This window comes from Coregonus clupeaformis, unplaced genomic scaffold (genome assembly GCF_020615455.1).
Source record: "Coregonus clupeaformis isolate EN_2021a unplaced genomic scaffold, ASM2061545v1 scaf0002, whole genome shotgun sequence".
Taxonomy (NCBI): Eukaryota; Metazoa; Chordata; class Actinopteri; order Salmoniformes; family Salmonidae; genus Coregonus; species Coregonus clupeaformis.
In genome coordinates this window covers 2,396,338-2,415,678 of record NW_025533457.1, presented here as the reverse complement: position 1 = coordinate 2,415,678, position 19,341 = coordinate 2,396,338, and positions in this window count along the sequence as shown.

The following is a 19,341-nucleotide window of genomic DNA, read 5'->3' as shown; positions in this document are numbered from 1 at the left end:
CTCACGAACACGAACATGTTGTCCGTTATGCTCTACAAGCTCCACAGGACTCGTCTGAAGTCGGACCCATGATTGTGCGGTACAATTAATGGAGATCCATTGGAAATGAATGGGGTCATTCCACGTCAATTGAATATGGGTCATTCCACGTCAATTGAATATGGGTCATTCCATGTCCACATTTGTTTTAAAATCCTGAGCAAAACATACTTCCTTTTGATTTGTTTTCTGACTGTCTGTTTTTCCATGTATGAATGTGTTATTTAATGGGTTTCTATGGGCTGATAGCAGTAAGGTCAAATTCAATGTTTCATCAAAATCAAATACCTAAATGTTCCATGGTATGACCATCTTTAAACAATTCCATATGTTAGCTTAGTAGATATTGCCATCTAGGGGCTAAGACTCAAATATCCTCAAATGTGTAACATTTAAATGACCTTTAAAAGCGTACAGCTCTATAACACACTGTGTAACAGGTTGGATCTGTTGGAGATTTTAAAGCACCCTGCCAACTACGCCAAATATAACCTGGGGGATCAGTTAATCACTAAATGTAACGTGGGGGATCAGTCAATCACTCAATGTAACGTGGGGGATCAGTCAATCACTCATTGTAATGTGGGGGATCAGTTAATCACTCAAATGTAACGTGGGGGATCAGTCAATCACTCAATGTAACGTGGGGGATCAGTTAATCACTCAATGTAACGTGGAGGATCCGTCAATCACTCAATGTAACGTGGGGGATCCGTCAATCACTCAATGTAATTTTTTTTTTTTTCAAGTTCTCATTTACAACTGCGACCTGGCCAAGATAAAGCAAAGCAGTGCGATAAAAACAACAACACAGAGTTACATATGGGGTAAAAAAACATAAAGTCAAAAAATACAACAGAAAATATATACAGTGGGGAAAAAAAGTATTTAGTCAGCCACCAATTGTGCAAGTTCTCCCACTTAAAAAGATGAGAGAGGCCTGTAATTTTCATCATAGGTACACGTCAACTATGACAGACAAATTGAGAAAGAAAATTCCAGAAAATCACATTGTCGGATTTTTAATGAATTTATTTGCAAATTATGGTGGAAAATAAGTATTTGGTCACCTACAAACAAGCAAGATGTCTGGCTCTCACAGACCTGTAACTTCTTATTTAAGAGGCTCATCTGTCCTCCACTCGTTACCTGTATTAATAGCACCTGTTTGAACTTGTTATCAGTATTACAGGCCTCTCTCATCTTTTTAAGTGGGAGAACTTGCACAATTGGTGGCTGACTAAATACTTTTTTCCCCCACTGTATACAGTGTGTGCAAATGTAGCAAGTTATGGAGGTAAGGCAATAAATAGGGTATAGTGCAAAATAATTACAATTAGTATTAAAACTGGAATGCTAGATGTGCAAGAGATTATGTGCAAATAGAGATACTGGGATACAAATGAGCAAAATAAATAACAATATAGGGATGAGGTAGTTGGGTGGGCTAATTTCAGATGGGCTGTGTACAGGTACAGTGATCGGTAAGGTGCTCTGACAACTGATGCTTAAAGTTAGTGAGGGAGATAAGAGTCTCCAGCTTCAGAGATTTTTGCAATTCGTTCCAGTCATTGGCAGCAGAGAACTGGAAGGAATGGCGGCCAAAGGAGGTGTTGGCTTTGGGAATGACCAGTGAGATATACCTGCTGGAGCGCAGACTACGGGTGGGTGCTGCTATGGTGACCAATGAGCTAAGATAAGGCGGGGATTTGCCTAGCAGTGATTTATAGATGGCCTGGAGCCAGTGGGTTTGACGACGAACATGTAGTGAGGACCAGCCAACAAAAGCGTACAGGTCACAGTGGTGGGTAGTGTATGGGGCTTTGGAGACAAAATGGATGGCACTGTGATAGACTACATCCAATTTGCTGAGTAGAGTGTTGGAGGCTATTTTGTAAATGACATCGCCGAAGTCAAGGATCGGTAGGATAGTCAGTTTTACGAGGGCATGTTTGGCAGCATGAGTGAAGGAGGCTTTGTGTCAAGGGGTGCTGAAGGTGGGTGTGGTGCATGAATCAAGCGCAGGACGCAGAAGCTCAGTCCAAAAGACTTTAGTGCAATATTCACGTAGAAAATAAGCACAATAAGCCCGAAGGCGAAAATACCGGCGCACACAGGCGTCAAACAAACGGCGCACTAACGTGCGAAAAACCTCTCCAAAACACTGGAGGGAAGTACGTAGCTCCAACACAAAACAGAAGAGCAATCACACACAAAGACCAACACACACAACGAGAACTAAATAGGACACTAACGAGGACTAACAAGACACAGGTGTACAACATCAAGACAAAACCAAACGAACATGAAACATAGATCGGTGGCAGCTAGTACTCCGGGGACGACGACCGCCGAAGCCTGCCCGAACCAGGAGGAGGAGCAGCCTCGGCCGAAACCGTGACACTTTGTTGCGAAATAGGAAGCCGATTCTAGATTTAACTTTGGATTGGAGATTCTTAATGTGAGTCTGGAAGGAGAGTTTACAGTCTAACCAGACACCTAGGTATTTGTAGTTGTCCACATACTCTAGGTCAGACCCGTGAGATGGTGATTCTAGTCGGGTGGGCGGGTGCCAGCAGCGTCGATTGAAGAGCATGCATTTAGTTTTACTAGTGTTTAAGAGCAGTTGGAGGCTACTGAAGGAGTGTTGTATGGCATTGAAGCTCGTTTGGAGGTTTGTTAACACAGTGTCCAATGAAGGGCCAGATGTATACAAAATGGGGTCGTCTGTGTAGAAGTGGATCTGAGAGTCACCAGCAGCAAGAGCGACATCATTGATATACACGGAGAAAAGAGTCGGCCCAAGAATTGAACCCTGTGGCACCCCCATAGAGACTGCCATAGGTCCAGACAACAGGCCCCCTCGATTTGACACACTGAACTCTATCTGAGAAGTAGTTGGTGAACCAGGTGAGGCAGTCATTTGAGAAACCAAGGCTATTTAGTCTGCCAATAAGAATGCGGTGGTTGACAGAGTCGAAAGCCTTGGCCAGGTCGATGAAGACGGCTGCACAGTACTGTCTATTATCGATCGCGGTTATAATATCGTTTAGGACCTTGAGCGTGGCTGAAGTGCACCCATGACCAGCTCGGAAACCGGATTGCATAGCGGAGAAGGTTCGAAATGGTCGGTGATCTGTTTGTTAACTTGGCTTTCAAATACTTTCGACAGGCAGGGCAGGATGGATATAGGTCTGTAACAGTTTGGATCTTGAGTGTCACCCCCTTTGAAGAGGGGGATGACCGCGGCAGCTTTCCAATCTCTGGGGATCTCAGACGTTACGAAAGAGAGGTTGAACAGGCTAGTAATAGGGGTTGTGACAATTTCGGCGGCTAGTTTTAGAAAGAAAGGGTCCAGATTGTCTAGCCCAGCTGATTTGTAGGGGTCCAGATTTTGCAGCTCTTTCAGAACATCAGCTGTCTGAATTTGTGTGAAGGAGAAGCGGGGGGGCATGAGCAAGTTGCAGCGGAGGGTGCAGAGTTGGTGGCCGGGTAGTGGTAGCCAGGTGGAAAGCATGGCCAGCCGTAGCAAAATGCTTGTTGAAATTCTCGATTATTGTAGATTTATCGGTGGTGATAGTGTTTCTAGCCTCAGTGCAGTGGGCAGCTGGGAGGAAGTGCTCTTATTCTCCATGGACTTTACAGTGTCCCAAAACTTTTTGGAGTTAGTGCTACAGGATGCAAATTTCTGTTTGAAAAAGCTAGCCTTTGCTTTCCTGACTGCTTGTGTATATTGGTTCCTAACTTCCCTGAAAAGTTGCATATCGCAGGGGCTATTTGATGCTAATGCAGTACGCCACAGGTTGTTTTTGTGCTGGTCAAGGGCAGTCAAGTCTGAGGAGAACCAGGGGCTATATCTGTTCTGAATGGGGCACGTTTATTTAAGATTGAGAGGAAATTACTTTTAAAGAACAACCAGGCATCCTCTACTGACGGAATGAGATCTATATCCATCCAGGATACCTGGGCCAGGTCAATTAGGAAGGCCTGCTCGCTAAAGTGTTTTAGGGAGCGTTTGACAGTGATGAGGGGTGGTCGTTTGACCGCGGACCCGTTACGGACGCAGGCAATAAGGCAGTGATCGCTGAGATCCTGGTTGAAGACAGCGGAGGTGTATTTAGAGGTTAAGTTAGTCAGGATGATATCTATGAGGGTACCCATGTTTACGGATTTAGGGTTGTACCTGGTAGGTTCGTTGATAATTTGCGTGAGATTGAGGGCATCTAGTTTGGATTGTAGGATGGCCGGGGTATTAAGCATATCCCAATTTAGGTCACCAAGCAGTACGAACTCTGAGGATAAATGGGGGGAAATCAATTCACATATGGTGTCCAGGGCACAGCTGGGGGCTGAGAGGGGTCTGTAGCAAGCGGCAACAGTTAGAGAATTATTTCTGGAAAGGTGGATTTTTAGAAGTAGAAGCTTAAACTGTTTGGGCTAAGACCTGGATAGTATGATAGAGCTCTGCAGGCTATCTCTACAGTAGATTGCAACTCCACCCCCTTTGGCAGTTCTATCTAGACGGAAAATGTTATAGTTGGGGATGGAAATTTCAGAATTTTTGGTGGCCTTCCTAAGCCAGGATTCAGACACTGCTAGAACATCAGGGTTGGCGGAGTGTGCTAACGCAGTGAATAACTCAAACTTAGGAAGTAGACTTCTGATATTTACATGCAGGAAACCAAGGCTTTTGCGATTACAGAAGTCAGCAAATGATAGCGCCTGGGGAGTAGGAGTGATGCTGAGGGCTGCAGGGCCTGGGTTAGCCTCTACATCACAGGAGGAACAGAGGAGGACTAGAATAAGGATACGGGGGATCAGTCAATCACTCAATGTAACGTGGAGGATCAGTTAATCACTCAATGTAACGTGGGGGATCCGTCAATCACTCAATGTAACGTGTGGGATCAGTCAATCACTCAATGTAACATGGGGGATCCGTCAATCACTCAATGCAAAACGCATCATACTATGACACTTTCTGTATTTTGAATGTTCTATATCTTGAAACCTTGATTGCTGACATGCAAAAGATTGTGGGACTGTATCAACAGTGGACTAAAGAAAGAAATGCGAAAATACAGTTTTTGAGAGGAATCTTTCTTTAATATTAATGTGCAATAATGTTGGCAGCTTGAGATCTATGGTCACACACACACACGGTTGTCTCGCAAATCAAAGGCACTTTTGAACGGTAATTCAACTCTGAATTTTCAAGTCAGAAAGACTGCATGCTAATGTTCCCTGGTCTAAAGCTGTTCTCTTTCTGCATGTCACGGTGTGTTAATGCCTGGAGATGTCTCACCCAGGAACACGAATAACGTGACAGGACCATGAATAACGTGACTGGATCATGAATAACGTGACTAGATCATGAATAACGTGACTGGATCATGAATAACGTGACTGGATCATGAATAACGTGACTGGACTGCAGAATAACGTACTGGATCGCGAATGACGTGACTGGATCATGAATAACGCGACTGGCTGAATAACGTGACTGGATCATGAATAACGTGACTGGATCATGAATAACGTGACTGGATCATGAATAACGGACAGGATCATGAATAACGTGACTGGATCATGAATAACGTGACAGGATCGTGAATAACGGACTGGACCATGAATAACGTGACTGGATCGCGAATAACGTGACTGGATCGCGAATAACGGACTGGATCATGAATAACGTGACTGGATCATGAATAACTTGACTGGATCAGTGAATAACGGACTGGATCGCGAATAACGTGACTGGACCGCGAATAACGTGACTGGATCTGAATAACGTGACTGGATCATGAATAACGTGACTGGATCATGAATAACGTGACTGGATCATGAATAACGTGACTGGATCATGAATAACGTGACTGGATCATGAATAACGTGACTGGATCATGAATAACGTGACTGGATCATGAATAACGTGACTGGATCATGAATAACGTGACTGGACCATGAATAACGTGACTGGATCATGAATAACGTGACTGGATCATGAATAACGTGACTGGATCATGAATAACGTGACTGGATCATGAATAACGTGACTGGACCATGAATAACGTGACTGGATCATGAATAACGTGACAGGATCATGAATAACGTGACAGGACCATGAATAACGTGACTGGATCATGAATAACGTGACTAGATCATGAATAACGTGACTGGATCATGAATAACGTGACTGGATCATGAATAACGTGACTGGATCATGAATAACGGACTGGATCATGAATAACGTGACTGGATCGTGAATAACGTGACTGGATCATGAATAACGTGACTAGATCGGGCGAATAACGTGACTGGATCATGAATAACGTGACTGGATCGCGAATAACGTGACTGGATCATGAATAACGTGACAGGATCGCGAATAACGTGACTGGATCATGAATAACGTGACTGGATCATGAATAACGGACTGGATCGCGAATAACGTGACTGGATCAGCGAATAACGTGACTAGATCATGAATAACGTGACTGGATCATGAATAACGTGACTGGATCATGAATAACGTGACTGGATCGTGAATAACGTGACTGGATCTGCAATAACGTGACTGGATCGGCGAATAACGGACTGGATCATTAATAACGTGACTGGATCATGAATAACGTGACTGGATCATGAATAACGTGACTGGATCATGAATAGCGTGACTGGATCATGAATAGCGTGACTGGATCATGAATAACGTGACTGGATCATGAATAACGTGACTGGATCATGAATAACGTGACTGGATCATGAATAACGTGACTGGATCATGAATAACGTGACTGGATCATGAATAACGTGACTAGATCATGAATAACGTGACTGGACTGGCGAATAACGTGACTGGATCATGAATAACGTGACTGGATCATGAATAACGTGACTAGATCATGAATAACGTGACTGGATCATGAATAACGTGACTGGATCATGAATAGCGTGACTGGATCATGAATAGCGTGACTGGATCATGAATAACGTGACTGGATCATGAATAACGTGACTGGATCATGAATAACGTGACTGGATCATGAATAACGTGACTGGATCATGAATAACGTGACTGGATCATGAATAACGTGACTGCCCAGCAAACCAAAATTTGTTCTGTGAAAGTTCTCAGAACATTCGTTAGGTCGCGGCAAATTTTCTCATATTACAAACACTGTCCAGTCGTGTTGATGATTATAAAACGTTTGTATAAAACATTCACCTGATGTTGCAAGAACGTTTTTAGAACACATTTAATCTGTTCTTTAAAAGGTTAAATAAACGATTTACTAATTCATTATAAAGGCTTTATTACATGCAGTTAATATAAAGTGCTACCAATGTTTCATTAGGTCGTGGGAACAGTCTGGTGGGAACATCACAAAAGATATGTTTCCCAAAACAAAAAACCTGTCCAGTTGTGCAAAGGATTCTGCAATGTTACTTTTAGAGTCCAAAAAACATTCACCTGATGTTACAAGAACATTCCCAGAACCCATTTTGTCTGTTCTTTAATGGCTCCCAGAATGTTTCGGTAACACTTTATAATAATTCACATAATAAAGCATTTATAATAGTAAATAGTTTATTAATCATGTATTAATTATTACTCCATTCATAAGATGTTTAATATAGGTTCTTATAAACTATTTACTAATCATTATTGAAAGGGGAATGTCACCCTGGCTCTGCCAAGGAATATATTCATTACTATATTAACAACATTACGTTTTTATCATAAACATCACAATTATCCAATCCACAAGCTACAACTACCACGTATTCATTTCACTGGTAGAATCGGGAAGTTTCAACTTCCTGTGTATTGGTCTGCTCACAGTGAACCACAAAGTCCGGCATTCATAGTGAATGCAGATACCACCCGCTAAAGTAGATGGGTCGTGCCCACAAACGTGTACCTCGAACGAACACCACGAATCAATCTCAGAACTTCTGCAGGCAAGATTTTTTTTTGACAATGTTTGTTTTTCACTAACCTTTGTCATCATGCCATGTGTGGTGATTCTGTGCCTGGCTGTTCTAATTACAAACAATTGCGAAAATGTGTTATCTTTCACCATTCTACCTACCAGATATTTACCCCGATGCTGCCAGGGGCTTGCAGCTATCAAGAATGATGCGTCTTACAGTGACCAAAGATTATCAGAGAGATTTTCAGGCTGAACTGATGTGATGGGGAATCCATTTCGACGACAGCTGAGAAGTGATGTGACACCATCGATTTTTTTCCTTCACAACAAAACAGAAGATTCTCAATTAGATGTAACCTAATGTGATTTAGTTATTTAGCTGATGGCTTTGAGTTCAATACAGGACTGTAACGTTAGCTAGCTAACTGACCTAGCTAGTCCAGACATTAGCTAACGCAAGCTAACTAATGTTAGCAAAAAAGACTAAGTCAATATATAATAATAATAATAATAATAATAATAATATAATATGCCATTTAGCAGACGCTTTTATCCAAAGCGACTTACAGTCATGCGTGCATACATTTTTGTGTATGGGTGGTCCCGGGGATCGAACCCACTACCCTGGCGTTACAAGCGCCGTGCTCTACCAGCTGAGCTACAGAGGACCACGTATATGGTAGCCATCTATTTCACCCTGGTCTGATAACCACTCCGTTACTAAAAATATAATTGTCGATATAGCTGTTTGTGTGTTGGTAGCAATTATGAATGTGTATAAATCGTCTATGGATGGTTAGTTGGTTCTCAGCCAGACTTCGCTGGCTAGCAATCTGGCTGCCAATTTAGTGACAATAGTTAGCTAACAGCAAACTGACAATATTGAAATGTCCATGTTAAGTGTGCAAACTAGCCAGTCTAATAGAGATCAATACAATTAGTGGGGTGGTTAAATTTGTTGTTGATGATACTAGCATGCACCTCCAACCGCTAGCTCTGCGCAAGGTGAAGGTAAGTTGGCCAAAACATTTACAAACTGACGGCTAAGATAGCTCAATTTACAGTCAGCATGGTGTAAACATGAATTGGGTAGTGTTTGGATGGTTTGTGTTATGGGGTTACAGGTGGTTAGATGTGATGTAGCCTGAGGACCACAGAGAACCTTCCGGACCATGTCATCAATTTAGACTACCCCTCTTCTTTTTCACCTTTTCTCTTTGTAAAACTCAGGTTATCTGGAGTCCTTCCACAGTGCCCTGCTGAAAAATACCCCAAAGCGGAGGCATTTTGGGTACACAAGCTTCTATTAGGCTAGATATTGTTGTAATCTCTGTGCCTGTGCACATGTATGCACGTTCAACTATTCTACTCTAATGTTGATGCTATGCTGGCACAGTTCAACTGTCGTTCAAACTGTACAATAGAGTATCATTTATTATATTTGTTTGTATTACATACAAAACCGTGTGGTGCCTTCCTGGAATATTTTATATTTGTATTTATTATGGATCGACATTAGCTGCTGCGAAGGCAGCAGCTACTCTTCCTGGGGTCCATCAAAATAAGGCAGTTATACAATTTTAAAACATTACAATACATTCATTACAGAATTCACAACACACTAAGTGTCAGGGCGTGTGTAGGTGTAGTGTAGGAAATCAAATGCAGGACGCCGACTGTAGGTTCCAAAATGCTGTATTTCTGGCCCAACACAGGCAACAGGACAACTAAGCCCAACAGCTAAATTACGCACAAGGCGAAAAGGCAAATGCGCACAAACAGGTGCGACAAACGAAGTGGTGCACGAACAAGTGCAACTATGCTCCAGCGCAGTGGAGAACCTATGCTCAACCGAGCAAACACAACACTGACGAAAAACAATCATACACAACACATGACAAACACAACGAGAAACTTATAGGACACTAATTACGTAAAACAGAAACAGGTGTGACACAAACAGACAAAAGCAAACGAACATGAAACATCTATCGGTGGCAGCTAGAATTCGAGACGACGAGCGCCGAAGCCTGCCCGAACAAGGAGGAGAGGCAGCCTCGGCCGAAACCGTGACAGTACCCCCCTTGACGCGCGGCTCCAGACGCGCGCCGACTCCGGCCTCGGGACGGCCAGGGGACGCGGCGCAGGGCGCGTCGGACGCCTCCGATGGAACTCCGTCAGGAGCGACGGGTCCAACACGCTCTCCTCGGCACCCAGCACCGCTCCTCCGGACCGTACCCCTCCCACTCCACTCAGATACTGGAGACCCCCATCCGACGTCTCGAATCCAAGATGGATCTCACGGAGTACGCCGGTGCCCCCTCGATGTCCAACGGGGCGGAGGGAGTCTCCAAGATCTCATCTTCTTGGAGTGGGCCCGTTACCACCGGCCTGAGAAGGGACACATGGAACGCAGGGGTTAATACACTTATACTCCACAGGAAGCTGTAATCTATAACAAACCTCGTTCAACCTCCTCAGGACTTTAAATGGCCCTACAAACCGCCGACCCAGTTTCCGACAGGGCAGGCGGAGGGGCAGGTTTCTGGTAGAGAGCCAGACTCGATCACCAGGTGCGTACACCGGTGCCTCACTGCGGTGGAGATCAGCGCTGCCTTCTGACGTCGGGAGGGCCCGCTGCAGGTGGACGTGTGCAGCGTTCCAAGTCTCCTCCGAGCGCCGCGCCCACTCATCCACCGCAGGAGCCTCGATCTGGCTCTGCTGCCAGGGTGCCAGAACCGGCTGGTAACCTAACACACATTGAAATGGGGTTAGGTTCGTGGAGGAATGGCGTAGGGAATTCTGGGCCATCTCGGCCCAGGGAACGAACTCTGACCACTCCTCCGGCCGGTCCTGGCAGTATGTTCTGAGAAACCTACCCACATCCTGGTTTACGCGTCCACCTGCCCATTGCTCTCCGGGTGGTAGCCCGAGGTGAGGCTCACCGAGACCCCCAACCGCTCCATAAACGCTCTCCAGACCCTGGAGGTGAATTGGGGACCCCGATCAGCCACAATGTCTCGGGCACCCCGTAGTGCCGGAACACATGGGTAAACAGTGCCTCGGCAGTTTGCAGGGCCGTAGGGAAGACCCGGCATGGGGAGCAAACGACAGGCCTTAGAGAACCGGTCCACAACGACCAGGATGGTAGTATTCCCTTGGGAGAGAGGAAGGTCAGTTATAAAATCCACCGAGAGGTGGGACCATGGTCGTTGTGGAACGGGCAGGGGCAGTAACTTACCCCTAGGCAGATGTCTAGGCGCCTTACACTGGGCGCACACCGAGCAGGAGGAAACATAAACCCTCACATCCCCTGGCCAACGTGGGCCACCAATATTTGGCACTAAGACAGTGCACTGTCCGGCCGATACCCGGGTGTCCAGAGGAGGGTGACGTGTGAGCCCAATAGATCAATCGATCCCGACACTCGAGCCGGAACATACTTCCGACCCTCCGGGCATTGTGGTGGACTAGGGTCGGTGCGTAATGCCCGCCGAGCTCAGAATCGAGCTCCCACACCACCGGTGCCACTAGACACGACTCCGGCAGTATGGGAGTGGGCTCCACGAACCTCTCTCCCCGTCATACAGCCGAGACAGCGCATCTGCCTTCCCGGTGACCCAGGGATGTAGGTGATCTTAAAAGAGAAACGGGTCAAAAAACATACTCCATCTAGCCTGCCGAGGGTTCAGCCTCCCTCGCTGCCCGGATGTACTCCAGGTTACGGTGGTCCGTCAAAATGAGGAAAGGGTGTTGAGCCCCCTCAAGCCAGTGCCTCCACACCTTAAGGGCCTGTACCACAGCTAACAGCTCCCTGTCCCCTATGTCATAATTTCGGCTCCGCCGGGCTGAGCTTCTTGGAATAGAAGGCACAGGGGCGGAGTTTAGGTGGCGCGCCTGACCGTTGTGAAAGCATCGGCGCCAATACCGGCCTCAGACGCGTCCACCTCTACCTGAAATGGTAAAGAGGGATCCGGATGCGCCAGCACCGGGGCCGAGGTAAACAGGTCCTTCAGCCTCCCAAACGCCCTGTCCGCCTCGACTGACCACTGCAGACGCACCGACCCCCCTTCAAGAGAGACGTGATGGGAGCTGCCACTTGCCCAAAACCCCCGGATAAACCTCCGGTAGTAATTCGCAAACCCCAAAAACTGCTGCACCTCTTTCACAGTGGTTGGTGTTTGCCAATTACGCACGGCCGACGCTTCGGTCTACCTCCATCTTCACCCCTGACGCTGACAACTGATACCCCAAAAAGGAGATCGACTCCTGGAAAAACAGACACTTCTCTGCCTTCACATACAGGTCGTGCTCCACCAGCCTCCGCAACACTCTGCGCACCAGGGCCACATGCTCGACACGGGTAGGTGAGTACACGAGAATGTCATCTATGTACACAACGACTCCCAGTCCCTGCATGTCCCTGAAGATCTCATCCACAAATGATTGGAAAACCCGATGGAGCATTCATCAACCCGTATGGCATGACTAGATACTCGTAATGGCCCGAGGTGGTACTAAAGGCTGTTTTCCATTCATCATCCTTCTTGATGCGCACCAAGTTGTACGCGCTCCTGAGATCTAATTTCGTGAAGAAACGCGCCCCCATGCAACGACTCAGTCATGGTCGCAATCAGCGGGGAGTGGATAACTATACTTCACCGTAATCTGATTGAGACCACGGTAATCGATGCACGGACGCAAACCACCATCCTTCTTCTTCACGAAAAGAAACTCGAGGACGCGGGGAAGTGGACGGCCGTATGTATCCTTGTCTCAGCGATTTGCTCTATGTAAATCTCCATAGCTTTCTTCTCCTCCTGAGACAGAGGATACACATGACTCCGTGGGAGCGCAGCTCCTGCCTGAAGGTTTATCGCACAATCCCCCTGCCTATGGGGTGGCAACCGCGTCGCCCTCGCCTTACTAAACGCGATAGCCAAATCCCCATACTCAGGTGGAATGTGCAATGCGGGCACCTGGTTTGGACTCTCCACCGAGGTAGCCCCTACGGAAACACCCAAACATCTACCCACACACTGAGCAGACCACTCCATCAGAGCCCTCTCCTGCCACGAAATCACTGGGTTATGGGTACTCAACCAGGGCATGCCCAGCACCACCGGATACGCAGGAGAGTCAATCAGGAACAGCTGAATCATCTCCTGATGATCCCCCTGCGCACACATCCTAAGTGGCGCCGTGACCTCCTGATCAAGCCCCGTACCCAACGGACGACTATCTAGGGCGTGAACGGGAAAAGGAACATCAACAGGAATGAGGGAATCCCTAACGCTAAACAAAACTTTTTATCAATAAAATTCCCAGCTGCGCCTGAATCTACCAGCGCCTTATGCTGGGCATGAGGTGCTACCTGTGGAAAACATACAGGCATACAGAAATGGGCAACAGAGAGCTCTGGGTGAGTGGGGCGCCTACTCACCTGGAAGGAATCCCCAGTGCGGGGCCTGTCGTCATCTCCCCTAGGAGGCCATCCCCAGCACTCTAGCCGCGGTGTGTCCTCCCCGACCACAGTTGGTGCAGTGGATGGACCCCTAGCCTGCCGACCCCTCCTCTCTGGCGCCAGCGCCCCGAGCTCCATGGGACAAGGCTCGGAGGCGCTGGAGGGTGGGAATGGACGGACCCTCCGCAAGACGTCCGCGGGTAGCCAGCAGGTTATCCAGCCTGATGGACATATCCACCAGCTGGTCGAAAGTGAGACTGGTGTCCCTGCACGCCAGCTCCCGACGGACGCCCTCACGTAGGCTGCATCGGTATAGATCGATGAGGGCCCGATCATTCCACCCCTGCATCTGCCGCCAGAGTACGGAATTCGAGCGCGATTCCTGGGCACTTCTCTTCCCCTGTCGGAGGAAGACCAGACGCTCCCCCGCGCTTTCCCCTCCGGGGATGGTCAAACACCGCCCTAAAGCGGCGGGAGAACTCGGTGTACGTGATGGTCGTGGCGTCGATCTTCCTCCACTCCGCGTTGGCCCACTCCAACGCTTTCCCGGCCAGGCAGGAGATCAGGCGGACACGCTCTCATGCCCTGAAGGTGCCGGGTGCACGGTGGCCAGGTATAGCTCTACCTGGAGCAGGAATCCTTGACACCCAGCCGCTGTCCCGTCGTAAGCCCTCGGGAGAGATAGTCGGACTCCTCGAGGTTCCGGCGCTGGAATGGCCGGGCTGGCCGATGGTGCTGGCAGGGCGGGCGGTGGTGGAGGCGAACCCCAGCCTCGGAGTGTGGTAATCACCTCCTGCAGGGCGTTCCCCATCTGCAGGAGTTGCTCTTGCTGGTCCCGAACCTGGGCTTCCAGTCTTGTCTGGGCTGCTTCGGCTCCTGCTGATTCCATGACTGGTGTATGATTCTGTCAGGGCGTGTGTAGGTGTAGTGTAGGAAATCAAATGCAGGACGCCCGACTGTAGGTTCCAAAATGCTGTATTTCTGGCCCAACACAGGCAACAGGACAACTAAGCCCAACAGCTAAATTACGCACAAGGCGAAAAGGCAAATGCGCACAAACAGGTGCGACAAACGAAGTGGTGCACGAACAAGTGCAACTATGCTCCAGCGCAGTGGAGAACCTATGCTCAACCGAGCAAACACAACACTGACGAAAAACAATCATACACAACACATGACAAACACAACGAGAAACTTATAGGACACTAATTACGTAAAACAGAAACAGGTATGACACAAACAGACAAAAGCAAACGAACATGAAACATCTATCGGTGGCAGCTAGAATTCCGGAGACGACGAGCGCCGAAGCCTGCCCGAACAAGGAGGAGAGGCAGCCTCGGCCGAAACCGTGACACTAAGTGTGTGCCCTCAGGCCCATACTCCACTACCACATATCTACAACACAAAATCGATGTGTACGTGTGTGTATAGTGCGTATGTTATCGTGTGTGTGTATCCATGTGTCTGTGCCTATGTTTGTGTTGCTTCACAGTCCCCGCTGTTCCATAAGGTGTATTTCTATCTGTTTCTTAAATCTGATTCTACTGCTTGCATCAGTTACCTGTAGTCATGGCTCTATGTAGTACTGTGCCCCTCCCATAGTCTGTTCTGGACTTGGAGACTGTGAAGAGACCTCTGGTGGCATTTCTTGTGGGGTATGCATGGGTGTCTGAGCTGTGTGCTAGTAGTTTAAACAGACAGCTCGGTGCATTCAAAGTCAAATCTCTCTGACTCTACCTGGATTATGTTGGCGAGGCTTCCATTAAAGAACACCCTCTGTGTTCTGTTAGACAGTTAACTCTTTATCCACAATATTCCAGGGGGTGTAAAGCCATAACACATACGTTTTTCCAGCAGAAGACTATGATTGATAATGTCAAACACAATGTCAACACTCCTCCTACAGCTGTCCACGTATTCCCTGAACTTTACCCTTACTGATCATACTGTAATTTCTTATTGTATGTTTCTTTGTGAATGGCAATTTCATCATGACCACGTCTTCCATCATCAAAAATAAAATACTAACATTTAACCAAATATTTTTGGTATCCATTACTGGGAGTTACAGGATAGGTACTGTTTGGTATCCATTACTGGGAGTTACAGGATAGGTACTGTTTGGTATCCATTACTGGGAGTTACAGGATAGGTACTGTTTGGTATCCATTACTGGGAGTTACAGGATAGGTACTGTTTGGTATCCATTACTGGGAGTTACAGGATAGGTACTGTTTGGTATCCATTACTGGGAGTTACTGTCACGGTTTCGGCCGAGGCGGCCCCTCCTCCTTGTTCGGGCAGGTTTCGGCGGTCGTCGTCTCCGGAGTACTAGCTGCCACCGTTCTATGTTTCTTGTTTGATTGGTTTTGTCTGTTTGTCACACCTGTTTTGTGTTATGTCTCATTAAGCACCCTATTTAGTTCCTTGTTGTTAGTTAGGTGTTGTGTGTAATTGTTTTCTTGCCGTGTTGCTGCGCTACCTATTTTGGTGCGCTATTTAGTAGTTTGCCTCCTTGTCGTTTTAGGAGAGATTTACGCACATGTTTAGTGCGCCCGTTTGGGTTACGCCTGTGCTCGCTTTTCTCGCCTCCGGGCTGTTCTTGGATTATTTTGTGTTGATCTACTAAAGACTTTGTTTGGACTTAACTTCTGCGTCCTGCGCCTGATTCCACACCACACCTACCTACAGCAACTCTTGACAGAATTACACACCACATATGGAATCAGCAGGAGCACCCACCGACGTCATGGAGGAGCGTTTTCGTGGTCAAGAGGATCGAATCAACCAGATCGGGCACGCCTTGGACCGCGTCATGAACACCCTCCATCGATGGGAGACAAGCGGGGTACCCACACCCCCACCTATCGCACCATCACCATCGGACAGCCCGCCCGTCCAACTACCGGAACCCAGTGGGATTCGGCCTCGCTCCCGAGGGCGTACGACGGCACCGCTGCCGGGTGTCAGGGGTTCCTATTACAAGTGGAGCTCTACCTTGCCACCATACACCCGGCGCCCTCGGGATACGAGAGCGTTTCGCCCTCATCTCCTGTCTCACCGGCAAGGCGTTGGAGTGGGCCAACGCCGAATGGAGGGGAATAGACGCCGCCACAGTCACCTATGCGGAGTTCTCCCGCCGCTTCCGTGCGGTCTTCGACCATCCACCAGAGGGGAAGGCGGCGGGGGAGCGTCTATTCCACCTCCGACAGGGGATGAGGAGCGCTCAAGAGTTTGCGCTGGAGTTCCGGACTCTGGCGGCAGATGCAGGGTGGAATGAGAGGGCCCTCAGACCACTTTAGATGTAGCCTTCGGGAGGACGTCCGCAGAGAGTTAGCGTGCAGGGATACTACACTAACATTTGACCAGTTGGTGGACATGGCCATTCGGCTGGACACCCTGCTCGCGACCCCGCGGACGTCCCAGGTGGGGGCCTCCCATTCCACCCTCCAGCGCCTCCGAGCCGAGCCCGATGGAGCTTGGAGGTGCTGGCGCTAGAGGGAGGAGAGGTAGGAGCCCGAGGGGGGCAGTCTCCTGCACCAACTGTGGCCGCGGAGGGCACACCCGCGGCTAGGTGCTGGGGAGGGTCCCCTGGTGAGGGAGATGGCAGGTCACACATTGGGGAGTCCTCCCAGGTGAGTAGGCGCCCTACTTACCCAGAGCTTTCTGTCGTACACATTACATTACCTGTTTGTTTCCCACAGGTTGCACCTCGTTCCCAGCATAAGGCGCTAGTCGATTCAGGCGCAGCTGGGAATTTTGTAGATCGTAAATTCTGTGTTAAGTTAGGGATTCCCCTCCTTCCAGTCGATAAGCCCTTCCCCTGTACATGCCTTAGATAGTCGTCCCGTTAGGATCTGGGTTGATTGGGGAGGTCACAGCGCCACTTAGGATGATGACGCAGGGGGTCATGAGGAGACGATTCAACTCTATCTGATCGACTCTCCCTGCGTATCCGGTGGTACTGGGGCTTCCCTGGTTGATTACCCATGATCCCTACGATTTCGTGCAGAGAAGGCTCTTAAAGGGTGGTCTGCTCAGTGTGAGGGGCTATGTCTGGGTGTTTCCGTAGGGGCGACATCGGTGGAGAGCCCGAACCAGAAGCCAGCACTGCATATTCCGCCTGAGTATGAGGATTTGGCACTCGTGTTTAGTAAGACCAGAGCGGCACGGTTGCCGCCCTCATAGACAGGGGGATTGTGCGATAGACCTCCAGATAGGAGCTGCGCTCCCGCTGGAGCCATGTGTATCCTTTGTCACAGGAGGAGAAAAGGGCAATGGAGACTTACATTGCCGAGTCTCTGAGACAGGGATACATACGGCCTTCCACTTCTCCCGCGTCCTCGAGCTTCTTTTGTGAAGAAAAAGGATGGAGGTTTGCGTCCGTGTATTGATTACCGCGGTCTCAATCAGGTGACTGTGAAATATAGTTATCCACTCCCGCTGATTGCGACCATGACGGAGTCATTACACGGGGCACGGTTCTTCACAAAATTGGACCTCAGGAGCGCATATAACTTGGTGCGCATTAGGGAGGGCGATGAGTGGAAGACAGCATTTAGTACTACCTCCGGCCATTACGAGTATCTCGTCATGCCATATGGGTTAATGAATGCTCCATCAGTCTTCCAATCGTTTGTAGATGAGATTTTCCGGGACATGCAGGCGCAGGGAGTAGTGGTGTACATAGATGATATTCTTGTGTACAGTGCTACTCGGGCCGAGCATGTAGCCCTGGTGCGCAGGGTATTGAGGAGACTGTTGGAGCATGACCTGTATGTCAAAGCGAGAAATGTCTGTTCTTTCAGGAGTCAGTTTCCTTTTGGGTTACCAGTTGTCTGCGTCAGGGTGAGAATGGAGGTGGACCGAGTGTCTGCCGTGCGTAATTGGCAAACCCCAACTACAGTTAAAGAGGTGCAGCGGTTCTTGGGTTTTGCGATTACTACCGGAGGTTTATCCGGGGTTTTGGACAGGTGGCAGCTCCCATAACGTCTCTTCTGAAGGGGGGTCCGGTGCGCTTGCAGTGGTCGGCTGAGGCGGACAGGGCCTTTGGGAGACTGAGGACCTGTTTACCTCGGCTTCGGTGCTGGCGCACCCGGATCCCGCTTTACACTTCCAAGTAGAGGTGGACGCGTCTGAGGCCGGTATCGGGGCAGTTCTTTCACAACGGTCCGGCACACACCTAAGCTCCGCCCCTGTGCTTTTTATTCTAAGAAGCTCAGTCCGGCGGAGCGGAATTATGACGTAGGGGACAGGGAGCTGTTAGCTGTAGTCCAGGCCCTAAAGGTGTGGAGGCATTGGCTTGAGGGGGCTCAACACCCTTTCCTCATTCTGACCGACCACCGTAACCTGGAATACATTCGGGCAGCTAGGAGACTGAATCCTCGCCAGGCTCGATGGACTATGTTTCTCGCCCGGTTTGTGTTCAAGATCACTTACATCCCTGGGTCCCAGAACGGGAAGGCAGATGCCCTGTCCCGGCGGTATGACACGGAGGAGAGGTGCGTGGAGCCCATTTCCATACTACCGGAGTCTTGTCTGGTGGCACCGGTGGTGTGGGAAGTCGATGCGGAGATCGAGCGGGCATTACGCACCGACCCTAGCCCTCCACAGTGTCCGGTGGGTCGGACGTACGTCCCCGCTCGAGGTCCGGGATCGGCTGATTTATTGGGCTCACACGTCACCCTCCTCTGGACATCCAGGTATTGGCCGGACAGTGCACTGCCTTAGTACGAAGTACTGGTGGCCAACGTTAGCCAGGGATGTGAGGGTTTATGTCTCCTCCTGCTCAGTGTGTGCCCAGTGTAAGGCGCCCAGACACTTGCCCAGGGGTAAATTACAACCCCTGCCCGTTCCACAGCGACTCCTGGTCTCACCTCTCGGTGGATTTTGTTA